Source organism: Balaenoptera ricei, chromosome 2 (assembly GCF_028023285.1).
Source record: "Balaenoptera ricei isolate mBalRic1 chromosome 2, mBalRic1.hap2, whole genome shotgun sequence".
Classification (NCBI taxonomy): Eukaryota; Metazoa; Chordata; class Mammalia; order Artiodactyla; family Balaenopteridae; genus Balaenoptera; species Balaenoptera ricei.
This window is the reverse complement of record NC_082640.1, coordinates 114,152,546-114,165,401: the sequence shown is the minus strand read 5'-3', so window position 1 is coordinate 114,165,401 and position 12,856 is coordinate 114,152,546. Positions and strand designations below refer to the sequence as shown.

The following is a 12,856-nucleotide window of genomic DNA, read 5'->3' as shown; positions in this document are numbered from 1 at the left end:
GACTGATGATTGTGGTAGTCACTGGTCAGAGGCCTGGAAGAGTGGAGGGATGGAGCAGATGTGTCTCCCCCAAGGATTCGAGTGCCCTTTCAGCATGGCCAGGACGGCCTCCTCTTCCATCTTCACCCAGGGAGCTTTGGAACTTCCTAGCATTGTTGACTGTCCCCTTTGCCATGTGCCTGTGTCCCCCATCAGCACCTCACCTCTGGTCTCCTGTGTGTCATCTGCCTCTCCAGGAGCTTCCCACCACAAACCTCTTCCTCGCTGACTTGGTTTTCCTCCCTTCCGTCACTTTACCATTATATATCATTTCATTTCCCCATTTTGTTTCACCCCCTTTTTTCCCCATCCCTGTCTCCCATGATCTCCTTTGCCTCTTCTTCACCCTTGTTCCCATAATCTGCACTCTTCCTACCTTTTCTCCTTGGTCACCCTAAGTTTCTTGTATTCCTTACCTTCTCACCCAGCATTTTAACTGCAGCAGCGAATGTACCAGAGAGCAAAGGGGCTGGGAGAGTTGGGGAGTATTGTTTGTGAAAGCACATAAACAGGCCAAGAAATCAACTTAATGGGCTTCCAGGGGCATATAACCCCTTCATCAGTCAGGGCCATTATGTTCATTCACTGTCAACTTTGATTTTGTAAAGGGACATTCTCTGGGATTCTAAGCTCCACCCTGCTTGGTTGTCCCTTATCTTTCAGTTCATTCTAGACATCTGTGGCTTTTTCTCTACTTTCTAATTCATCTTCTTCCTGGGACCTCACTCTTATCATATTTGGATTCAGCATGATTCTTTACGAGGCAGTTTTCATTAGTGTGACAGAAGCTATTGATATCTTATGCAAGGGGCCAGGTTCATTCAGCCTAAAGAATGGGAAAGGTGGATAAAGAGTCTGGAGAGTTTACCTTGTTTTAAGCCCATTATTGTTTTTCCAGACTTCAGGAGCTTGAAGGGTAAAAGGAGGAGGTAGATATGGGCAGAAAATGGAATATTTCAGAGGTGAATAGAGTGACAGAAAGGAAGGGGAGGCCGGGTGCAATAAATGCATGGGGTAGAGAAATGCATGACGTGAGGAACGCGCAAAGGAAGGGATGAAAATATATGTGGAATGGGGGGCAGGGGAGGAACCAAGGGGTGATTAATGAAAAATTGGGAGAATGAAATAAAACATGAATTAATAGTGATACAGAAGGAGAGAGGGAGAGATAGGATAGATTATTTCTCAAGAGGAAGGTCACCAGAAAAAGCAATATGAACTGAATAAATACAGTGGTAAAATGGGGGAAAGGAGGAATGGAAGAATAAGATGAGGTGGGAAAAGAGTATGGTACAAAGAAGGGAAATGGAAGGCAAAGGGAGGAGTGCTGAAGCAGATCAGAGCTGCACAGAGCTTGGTAGGGGGAAAGAGGAGAGATGAGATATCAAAGGAAACAAATGCCTCTGGTGTGAGAAGGACACAGCGTGATGGATGCAAAGAGAGCACCGCAGGAGGGGCGGTTTGGAAAAAAGGCAGAGCAGAAATACCACTGGGCGAAGCCCCAAAAGAGAGAGATGCCAAAGGAGAGGAGAGAGAGCGCAGAGATATCTGGTGAAGAGAAGGAGAGATTTGGCTCATTCCATTGGCCAAATCCCTCACTACCCCACCGGAGGCCTTTGCTTTTCATCCCCAAGCCAGGGCAACATGAGCAAAGAGATGAAAAAGTAGAATTCCCATTTACTTTAGCTGATAGGAACTGGAATCTTTCTAGCCCCCTGAGCACCAAAGACCTCCAGCCTCTGATGTCATAAACTGCTGGTGTTGCCTTGGCAACCTGACAGGGGTCCTCCCTCCATGATGTCAGAGCAGCCGGTGTTACCTTAAGACCCATAGAGGAACAACTTGCTGCTTTGCTAGGGAGCTGCACACATATGGGGCCGGGGCCAGAGTCAAATCTGTAGGATTCCTGCGTCTGGTAGCTTGACCTTGCCTCCCTGGAGCTGTTCTTAGCTCCAAATGAAGTCTTGTTTGTGAGCACCTGAGGTTCACTAGAGCCTGCAGGAACAAGAGGAAGGGACCTCAGGAGACAGGGGCATTGAGGACTGGATGGTAGGACTGAAAAGCAGGAAAAGAAGGAAGAGAGCTGGAAATGGCATGTACAGAATGTGAAAGGAGAAGGGCTCTGTGAGCAGAGAGGGGAGTCACTGAAAATGTAAGATGAACCTTGCTTTGGGTTTAGGAATGGAGACGGAAGCTGGAAATGCAGATTAGAGGGGATAGGAGCTGTGTGAGAGCTGTGTGAAGCAGGGATACAGAATAGGGAAGGATTCTGAAATGCCAGAGGGCATGGTGGAACTTGGCTGTGGAGGGAGGGGGAAAAAAAGCGGGACTCTGAGAGAAGCTGTCGGGTGAGAGATCCAGGGTTAGTCCTGATGGCCATATGAGCAGGGGCTGCATCTGTCTAGTTTCCCATCGTTTTCCAGGACCTAGCACAATGTCTGTCACACGGAGGATGCTTAATATCTATTGATCAAGAGGTCAAACTAATAGGGAGAGGCCAAGGAAAAGACTTGCCCACCTTCCTTTCACCCCGCCCCTCAGGCCTAAGTCTGCATAAATGGGCAAGCTGGGAAAGCAGACACTGAAGGAAAAGGCTGGAGGGGAGCAACTGTGAGATCTGAGGCAGAGAGAGGAGAGACTGGAAGCATCCAGGGCTGACTCTAGGGGCTGATCTGGGGAGTCTTTGCAGAGATAATGGGAGGAAAACATGAATGAACAGTCTTAGGAGCCCAGAAGGAAGATACGGAGGAGGCTAGAGAAAGGAGGTGGTTTCCAGAAAAGGTTGAGAGTTGTTTCTAAAGACAGAGTCGGAGATTTTGAGTTGGAAGTAGCATCCTTACCCCACCCCATTCCCAATCGTGAAACCACAATTGAATCTGCCATATATAAATACATAAGTACACACACACACACACACACACACACACACGTGCGCACGCACTTGCTGATCACAAAGAGTTCATAAATCAATTCCAGGCCCATCCTAAACACCCTGTCCAAATCCAGACAATTACAAGGAAGTCAGCATTGGCCAAGTGGGCCAAAAGGCAGAAAGAGGCACAGACTTGGATATAAGAAACGCTGTGAGGGATGGCCTTGACATCTGACTACGCAACGCGTTGTTGGAGTCGAGAGATATAAAGTAAAAGAAGGAGAGGCAGGAGATGCAGAGCTCATCACAGCTCTGAGGTCTGAAGGGTGGGGAGTCTAAACACGGAAGCCATAGAGGAGAAAGATGCACCCAATCAGGAATTATAACTTAACCTGTTCCTGTGGCAAATGGATCAAAGGAATCTAGGAAAGAAGCTCTGGATGAGAGGAAGCGAGCTGGGAGCCCTGGGGGAGAGTCTAGCTATAATAAGAAAGGCCAGGGCAGCTGGAGAAGGGGCCGGTGGGCGGGGGCCTGCAGGGAGGACAGTGGCGGCTGGATGCTCTGTCAGCCGCCACCATGGACTTGGGCAGCTCATATTTTGCAGCAGGCGACAGGCTGTCGACACGGCGGTCCTTTACCTCACCGTTAGAAACTCATTTCATTGATTTTTCCATCTTTCTTCTCTGGCTTCTCAGTCATCCCACCCCTCACATTTCTAGAGCCCCTTGCCTATCTGTGGAAAGCCCCAGGGGACTGCCTGCCCACCCGTCCTCCCCCCCCACAGGCTGGTGAGACAGGGTGAAGGATTTAGAGGTGCCTTTCAGCACCCTGAGGTAATCCCATTGGCTCTCAGTATCCCCCTCTTATAAGCACTTGTGCAGACCAGGGCCTCTGTGTCCAGTTGTCTAGGGTGCCCAGTTAAGGGGTAACAGGGCTGAGATCCACCTGCTCTCCTGTCACCAAGCTGTACCACTGTCGTGCAGGCTGTACACACCTGGAAGAAGACACCTTTTCCTAGTACCTCCCAAGACAGCTCGGCACCCCCTCAAAATCTCTCTTTCAAAGTCAAATGAGAGAACGGGAGCTGCCTCTGTATTTGGGCAGGAATAAGGTATTACACTGAAGCCAGGGTTCTAGCCCTGGAATCACAGCAGGGCCACCCAGTGGAACAGTGTTGGCACAGGGGCCTGTGCAATTAGAGGGCCATAAGTAGCAAGCACTCTCTGTGGAGAGGAGAGGGCATTTTGATGTGCAGAGTAGGTGGGGCAGGGGTGGGTGAAGAAATGTTTACTTTACGTGTGGACATTTCCCTGGTGCCTCCTCCAGTTACAGCCAACTACCCTGAGCCTCTCCCTTTGGGGCTGGCATTGGGCTAAAGGTCAAGAGTCAATTGCCAATCATTTGGCTTCTCAGTGAAGGAGGGCAGAGGGTGGGACAGGAGTGTTAGGTTGTGTTTCCCTGAGGAACTGATGGGGTAAACGCCATTTCCATCCTCAGATTTTTCACTCCTTGTTTTGTTGGTGATGCACCCCTACCCCACCCCAGCCCCCAGTCTCAAGCCCAAGGCCCTCTGGCCCATCCTTCTTTTTCTCTGGTCTTGGCAAGGTTGTTTCTCTGGGGCCCAGTGTGTCTTGAGTCTCAGGTGTCTGAGTCTAGATTCTGCTGCTTGCTTTGACTCATGTGCCGGTCACGTCCCCCCCGCCCCCATCACAGTTGTCTTCCTTTCTATCCAGCCATTTCCACGTTCTGTACCACTTTTCCCGCTTGGACCACAAACTCCTCCTTCCTCCCATCCCCAGCTTCATCAGGCTATGTGGTTTTCAAAACCTAGAGATAAATCCCGGTGCTTTAGGGAAAGGAGTGTGCTTGAGGTTAGGAAGAGGGAAGACCAAGATACTGGTTCAGGATGAACGGGGCAGGGAGGAGTGGGAAAAGCGGAAACAGGCTGAATAGGACGAGAAAGAGGGAGTCAAAGGTAAAAACCATGTGACTTGGAGCCGGGAGAGAGGTGGAGAGAAGGCCACGGTTTAAATGAAAAAGGAAGGAAGGTGGTAGGCTGAGGCTGCGAGGACTAAGAAACGGAAGAGAAAAACCCGGAGCCTGACCCCCTGCAGAGAAATGACGGCGGCGAGGAGGAGGGAGGCCGAGTGGTTGTGGAAGAGGCTTAAGGCGGGAAAGGCGGGCGGCCGGCTCAGCCTCCGCGTCAGTCCTGAGTTCAAGCCGTGCCGGCTTTGACCCTTGTGGGAGGAACTGAAGTGGCAAATTAACGACGATAATGAAGTCACTGCTCCTTGTTTGTCTTTGCTGGTTTCCCCTTGAGATTTGTCCTTTGGCCAGACGGGGCACCGTGGGGGAGGGGAGGGCCAGCAGCAGGGAAGGGCGGGGGAGGGGCGCGGAGAAGAGGGCGCGGAGGACAGACGGACCCGGGGAAGAAAGAGGGAGGGGGATGAGGAAAGGAGAAAGGAAGCCAGGAATGGAGGAGAGGAGGGAAGGGGGACGAGGGAAGAGCAGGGCAGGGGAGAGAGGCGCGGAAAGACGGGAAGGGAAAAGAACAATGGGGAACGGGGGAGGGAAGCCTGGAAGGAGGAGCAGAGGACCGGGAGGAAGAGGAGCGGTGGCACGGGGAAATGGCGAGCCGGAGGGAAAGGACGTGGCCGGGGCTGCGGGAGCTGCAGCTGGCGGGGCCGGGGGCGGGGCCTCATCTCCATCTCTAATGGCTGTGAAATGAGGTTAGCTCCATTAGAGGCGGTGAGAGTGTAACGAGATCACACTCATTAGGGCTGGGCCATCCCAGTAATTACCACCACCCCAAACACGCCCGCGCCAGCCGGGCCACCGAGCACAAACAGGCACGCCAGGCACGTGGCAGCACACCCGCACAGGACACCCCGCCGCTGAACGGGCAGCCCAGGGCCCACGCGGGTGTAACCGAGAGCCTCGGGGAGACCCTTCACTAACCCCGAAGAGGTGCCGGGACAGGGCTACACCCAGGCCCCCAGCCACACACACAATAAAAAGCAATAAACACACACGTACACCCGAACTCGGGGAATAAGACACGTGGGTGAGCAGTTATCGCTTCCATTTATTGATCACATACAAAGTGCCAGTCTCAGTAATGATCGTCTCAACGGGCACAACTCCAGGAGGAACTATTCCCCATTCTATTTATGAAGCAACAAGCTTTAAGCAACCCACCCGAGGACATTTACATCACAGGGAATAGAACTAGAATTTGATTCCCGGTCTGTCTGACCTTAAAGGCTATGTTTTAAAATAATACCATACCGTTTTTTCTGAAGTTCATATGCTATTAAGAATACACATGTGTAGACTTCCAACTTTCAGAGAGGTTATCAGAAATCTGATACACACCTCCACCCCACCCCCAGCAGAGAGAGAGAGAGAGAGAGAGACACACACACACACACACACACACACACACAGAATGGCCAGGGCCCGTGCATAGACTGCAATGCGAATAGCGCCCCCTGGAGTCACACAAAGCAGTGGCCTGTTCGGGCCCATCTTACACTAACAACTGGGAGAAGGCCATCTAACACCTTCAAGCTCAAAGGAGAGCATGACAGCACATATGCTCAAAGCAACACACATAAGCGCAGAATAACACACTCAGACTCAAGGATCTCATTCACAATGCTTACCAGCCAGAGCTCAGAAGCTTACAAATTAACTTGAGAGCAGAGCACTGGGGTCAGGCTACCTGAGGCCAATCTCGACTCTATTTTCCAAGTGTTAGACCTTAAAAATTACATAACCCATCTAAGTCTGTTTCCATGTTTGTAAAATGGGAATCAGTAGCTGTATCTATTTTATCAGATTGTCGTGGAGGATTAGGTGATGTGATGCTTCCAGAGGGCTCAGCACAGTGCCTGACACAAGGTAAACATTTAAAGATACTATTATTATTAGTTCTTGTTGTTATTGTTTTAATAGTATTTAAACAGAGTCATTACTATCACAAGGGTTCATGCAGAATCAGAGGACCAGAAGGATTTATTTATATACACAGCCACTTACAATGGTATCCTTCCAAGTAATTCTAGAAGAATTGCACGTAATTCTTTTCAAGCTCAGGGAGATCAAAGGTCTTCCACAGAGGTCCCCCATGCCAGGATCAGATAGGATCCTGAATCTAACTTCAAGGGCACAGCTCCCTGTCCCCTCGCTCTGGAGTGCTCATACAGAAGAAGGGTTCAGAGCTGGCTTTGCGCGGTTATCTAAGCCTGGGTCTCTCCAGTGCACCTACAAGATCACACAGCTCCACACTGCTGTCCTAACACTTGTGGCATCACTGAGGGAGATGCACTGGCAAGAGGCTCCACTCCTCTCCACACCATCCTCTCCTCCAGCAGCAGACATGCTGCAGCACATCTCAACAAAGCCACGCCAATATGGATGGATGTTCCTCTCTGGTTGTGGTTTTAATCCACAGCTTCCCTTTTAGCCCTGTCTACTCCCTCCCACCCCCATCTTCTTCCTCTCAGGCTCTCCTTTCTCCTCACACCCCACCCAGTTCCCTCCCGCCCACCTTAAGCATCTTGCATGCCCATTTTAAGCATCTTGCTTGCTCCAGCCCTCTCACTGGGGACAGGCCACCTGCCCAATCTGCTGCCAAAACTGGGAGCTCTCAACGAGATTCGAGATTCTCCAAGATTCAAGATTCGGTATTTACATGTACAGATCAAGATCCAGCTCCCCGCTCCTTCCCTCCCTCTTCCTCCCTTCTTCCTCCGTCCTCTTCTCTGCCTTGGCTGTCTTTCTTTACCCTCTATGATACTCCTTTTCCTGCCTGTCTCATTTCCTGCCATTCTTATTTTCTCTCTTTTGGACAAAACTTCTCTTGCACAAAGTAAACACTCCCTAAGTATTGGGGTGCCAGGGAGATGTCTAGGAGAGATAGGTAGAATTTAAATGGAGGAATAGGAGTACCTTTTTTTGTTTTCTTTTTAAATATAGAAGGTAAGCTTTAGAGACAGAGAAAGTGATAGTTTTAATGCAAGGAGAGGCCATAATAGTTTTGATCCAAGTGTGAGCCTGGGCAAAGCTTCCAGTCTCTGGTTCGGGATAATGGGATGTCTCTAGACGCAGCAATCAAGAGGGCCTGGTGAGAAATGAAGTCTGCTGCTGGGCAGACTAGATTTAAATCCTGCCCACCGAAGAATCTGCCCTCAGTCGAAAAGGGCAGAGATGAGAGGATGAGTCCAGGTCAAGAAGGGGCAAGACAGAAGGAAAGCATCAGCCTAGCTGCACACACCTTGCCCCCCTTTTGGGGTGGCGGGGGCGGAGAGCCAGAGAGAAGGAAAGAAACTGACCTGATAGACACCAGTATGGGCACTTTTCACATGTTACCTGTACTAGTCTTCACAACAGCCGGGTAAGGACAGAGGTGGCAGCTGTGTGATCTTGTAGGTGTACTGGAGAGACCCAGGCTCAGATAACAGCACAAAGCCAGCTGTAAACCCTTCTCCTGTATGAGCACTTGGGAGTGAGGGCCAGGGAGTTTCCAGATGAGAAAACAGTGGATAAGTAACTTACCAAGGCTGCACAGCTGGTGAGTGGTGGGGAGCCAGGACTGAACCTGGGTCTAAGTGAATCCATAGCCCATGTTCTTCCACTGCCTTAGAAAAGAAATCTCACCTGGTTAGAGTTTATTTGCTGTTGGTACCAACTGATCCCCCTAATGTGGGCACACACACTCCATCTTTCCTGCTTCTGTTCCGCTCCCCTCTGTGGCTGCCTCTTAAAAGCAACAGGTTGAAACCAAAAGGAGAGAAGGGCAGGGCAAAGTTAGTGTGGAAGAGGGCAGGCTGGAGGCAGGGATTTCAGAGAGAAGAAAGAAAAGGTGCCTAAAATGGGCTCCAAGGAAAGAGGATAGATGGAACGATTGGAAAAGTGAAAGGCAAAAATGTCTGGAGGGCTCGGACTTGGAAATCACCATATGCAAATTGTAAGCAAATGTGCCAGTGCCCTCTGGCCAACTTTGCTGGGGAAGACTTTGCCCTGTCGTTGGGTTTGAAGAAAAGAAAGGAGAGGGGTTTTTGTTTTTCGTTTTAAGGAGGGGAGCTGGGAGGAGAAAGCCAGTCTGTCCCTGCGGGCCTGTCCTCTCCTCGGTGATGTTCCCTCCGTAACCACTAGGGAGCAGTCGTGTCACTTTTCCACTCCAGCTCCACCAGAGGTGGGAGGGGGCTCCAGCCCAGGGGAGTCCTGGTCTTGCTGGGACTCCAGCTCCAGAGAAAGTGCCCCTGGCTAGCTTTGCCTCCAGTTCTATAGGCCCCACGGCCTGGCGCCTCCTCGGTGAGGGGCACATTCTTCCTTTCCTCAGGCCTCACTTCTTTGGTCCTTCCTTTGCCCTTGTCCCTTTGGCTCCTGTAATTCTCCGGTTCTGAAGTCTCAAGAGTGTTGTCTTTTGTGGTCTCAGAGCCCGCCTTTGCAGCTTTCCACGTCACATCCAAGCCTTTCTGTCCCTCTCATAACATCTTTCTTGGTAGCTCTCTGGGTCCTACTGTCTGTCCTGAAGCCTCCTGGTTCCCTGGCATCTTCCTGTTCTAAGTACGGTACATTTCAAGAAGTAGGAATTCTTGTCCAGCTACTTACAGGGTGCCTTTCTGCCCACCTCCCATGGAAGAATATCTGAGTTCAGGGATTATGTTGATGGGGCAACAAGTCCCTAGCTGACCCTTGAAAGAAGTAGCACTGCCATCCTTTCCTTCTCTCCTTGAGGAATAAGGAGGGACCTGGGTCTGGACAGAGGAAGAGGGCAATACCCCCCCAAAATCTCTTCTGTTTCCCCATAGCTTTCTCTCCATTTTCCCTTTCTCCTCACGCTGTGAGGGAAGGAAGCATTAGGGAGGGAGATGGAATGAAGGGGCAGCAAGCGAGCTCTGGAGGCTGAGGGCCATTTTGGAGCTAGATGATTCATCTTAGGGGATGACTACACCCTCAGAACTCTCCACCCTCCCCTGGCTCCAGGACTGCCTCCTCCCATCCCCCTCGGTGGCAGCAGCCTTGTAATTTAAAGCTCTTTCTGTCGCCTCTAATGTGATCCTCTCGTTTTATTGACTCTCTCTGCCGTCTGTGGCGCCCCTTCACATCAATCTCTGCTCTAATCACAACGCCACCACTGCCTGCTCGGTCTCCCCTAACCCCTCTCCTCGTGGGCCCCCGGCCCTCGCCTCTACCCAGGTCCTTCCTTTTGACTATCCCCCTACCTCCACCCTACAGCCGATCCGCCCTCTTCCTCCTTCCCTCCTCCACACACAGGAATGCCAGGGCCTTTAAGGGCTCGCCTTCTCCCTTTCCCCACATCTAAGGTGTACCCTGAGGGGGAAGAGATGCCCTTAAGGAAAGCCTGGAACCACAGGAGGAATGACAGTGGTCTGAGGGAGAATAAGACTCTGGGCCTGGTGGTGGTGCGTGGGGACCTGTCTCCAGAAAGAGATGAAAACTGAGGTCAAGGTAGGAAGGGCAGAGAAAGGGACACAGAGATTCAGAGAGGGACAGAAGAAAAGACTGAGGCGGAGGAAAATGGAAGGAGGGGGGGGGAAGTGAAAAAATAATTGCTGCAGTTCAAGGTTTGTAATAAATAGTGGGTGATGGGAGAAGCACAGAGAAGAAGGGGGGAGGGGAGTTGGTGGCAGTGGGGGTAGCGGGAAGAGAGGCACTGAGGCAGAGACAAATTTGCAATTGAAATTCTTTCCTGTAGAGGGGGAGGGGGAGGGGGGGAAGAGATTTGCAATTTTAAACGGCTTCAGACCTACCCTCCCTCCGCTGATCCAGGTCTCACCCACTAGCTAGCCCAAAGCTAAGCTCCTTTGGTTTCTAGCTAGGAACCAGCTGTCTTTTTCCAGTCCTGGGAAGTAAAAGCTTTGGAGAGAGGATTTGGGGCTTAGGTCTTCCTAGCCCTCCTCTGCAGTTTGATCTAGAGTTGTGATTTGGGAGCCAGAGAGAAGTTGCTGACGGATGTGAGGTGGGCCAGCAGGGGGAGAGCACCTACCAAGTTCAGCCCTCAGTGTCAGGGCCCAGGAGGGGCCGCTCTTGCCCCATCTCAGTTCTTCCTACCAGGTGAGCCCCCGTTATGGGGGTGACAGTGGAATGTCAGGCCCTCACACTCCAGCACATGTATCTCCCCACTTCCCCTGGCACCCCAAGGATTCCATAGGAAGAATACCTTTATCCCACAACTTCAGGGCTTCTGCTTTCTGGTTATGTAAGATAACTGCCTCCCGCCTCCCGTCCAATTCCTTTACTTCCCTGTTAGTTCTCCACCCCACCTCGGCCCAGGTGCTGATTTGCATTTTCATTAGCATGCAGAGCCAGCCCCTCGCGGAGCTCCTTAATGGCTCCTCCTTCGACTTCACGCCTGGCTGGCCCCCCAGGAGGAGGAGGGGAGTGGGAATGGGGGCCTCCAGGCTGAGTGCGGCCAGACCAAGGACCCATTCCAAATCAGGGAATCTGAAGGTGAGGGTTAGAGGCTGCCCAAGGCGGGAGAGGCCACACCACTTCCTGGCAGCACTCTGGCCTGAGCGCTAAAGGTTTAATCGTTCGATATCTGCTGATAATTAAGAACTGAAGAGGAGTCAGGCCATCTGGGACACTGGGAGAAGCATGGGATGGTGAGGCATGGGGGAATTGGTGAGTTTTTTACCTTGGGGGACCAAGGTAAAAAAGGGGGTGGGGCTCGGTAATTCTAGTCAGCTGGAGGCAGCTCAGGAATCCTGACTTCTAGACTTTTGGAGGCTCATTTTGCCAGTACTGTCTGAGGGGCAGTCCGGGTAGGTGGAGGAGCCCAGGCCACAGCTTTGGGGTCTAGCTCTGTGCCCGCCGGTCCTTTTCTAGTTTCACCACCTTGGAGCTGTGTGACAATCAGCAGATTATTCAGCCTCTCTTTCTTGGGTGCCTCACCCATAAAATAAGGTTGTCGTGGGATTAAATGAGATAATTGATTAAAGCATTTAACACAGTGCCAGGACCATGCTATATGTACCTTAATATTATTACTGTTACTTTTTTTTTAAATCCCCGTGGAGGAGGAGAGGGGCGGGTCATCTCATACAAGCCATTGTCTTTCAATTGGCCAGAAGCTCTCCCACCTGTGAAGAGAGATGGATCTGTAACGCATCGGAGAGTAGCATGGTGTCTGCAGGCCAGAGGAAAGTCACTGTGGCCTCTCTGGCAAGAGGACCTTGACTTAGGGAAACTAACTCTTCAGGGTGTGGAAAATCTGAGGGTCTTTCCCAGAGCTGATTTATTCAACAGACATGTATGTGTATGTGGCAGGCATCTTTCTCGGTACCAGTGATAAGGCAACCAATAAAGCAGAGTTCCTGCGCTCATGGAACTTAGTTTCTAGAAGGGAGAAATAAGGAAACCAGCAAATATCAGGTAGTGATGAATCTCGGAAGAAAATACCCCTCCCCACCCCTCCATCCCTCCGCCGGCTGTGTTAGCTTCTGTAGAGAGGCGAGGCCTGTTGGAAGAGGTGCTATTTAAGCAGACACCGAATGACAAGGAGCCACTGGGCAGAAGTCTGGGGGAAGAGCACTGCAGGCAGAGTAAACAGCTCAGGAAAGCTGCTAAGGTGGGAATGAACTTGGTGTGTTTGAGGACCAAGAAGGCCAGTGGGCTGGAGTTGGCCAGCCAGGTGGGGTGGAGAGTATTAAAGATGTGTCAGAAGTAGGCAGGTGCCAGATCAAATAGGCTTTTTTTGTAGATCAGGGAGCAGAGTTTGGATTTTATTCACAGTGCAGTGAGAACTCACTGATGGGTTCTCAGCAGAATAGAGTATGGTTTACGTTTTGAAAGGTGATTATGATGCCTGAAATTTGCTTTAAAACAATACAGGAAAAGGGGAAGTGGGTGAGGATATAGATGAAACATGATTGGCCATGAGTTAACAGCAAGGTCCTACTGGATAGTACAGGG

General features: G+C 51.0%; 1 protein-coding gene across 2 annotated transcripts in view; it reads left to right on the top strand.

The window, feature by feature from the left end:
• Positions 1-12,856, top strand: part of ZFHX2 (zinc finger homeobox 2) — a 29,053-nt gene that overhangs the window by 1,221 nt on the left and 14,976 nt on the right. Inside the window, exon 2 of one of the 2 annotated variants that reach the window (XM_059913902.1) lies at positions 6,752-6,814. The exons of the other annotated variant lie outside the window; for it this stretch is intronic. The gene's annotated coding sequence lies outside the window, so the exon portion shown is untranslated. The remainder of the gene's footprint in view (positions 1-6,751; positions 6,815-12,856) is intronic. 2 annotated transcript variants of the gene reach the window in all.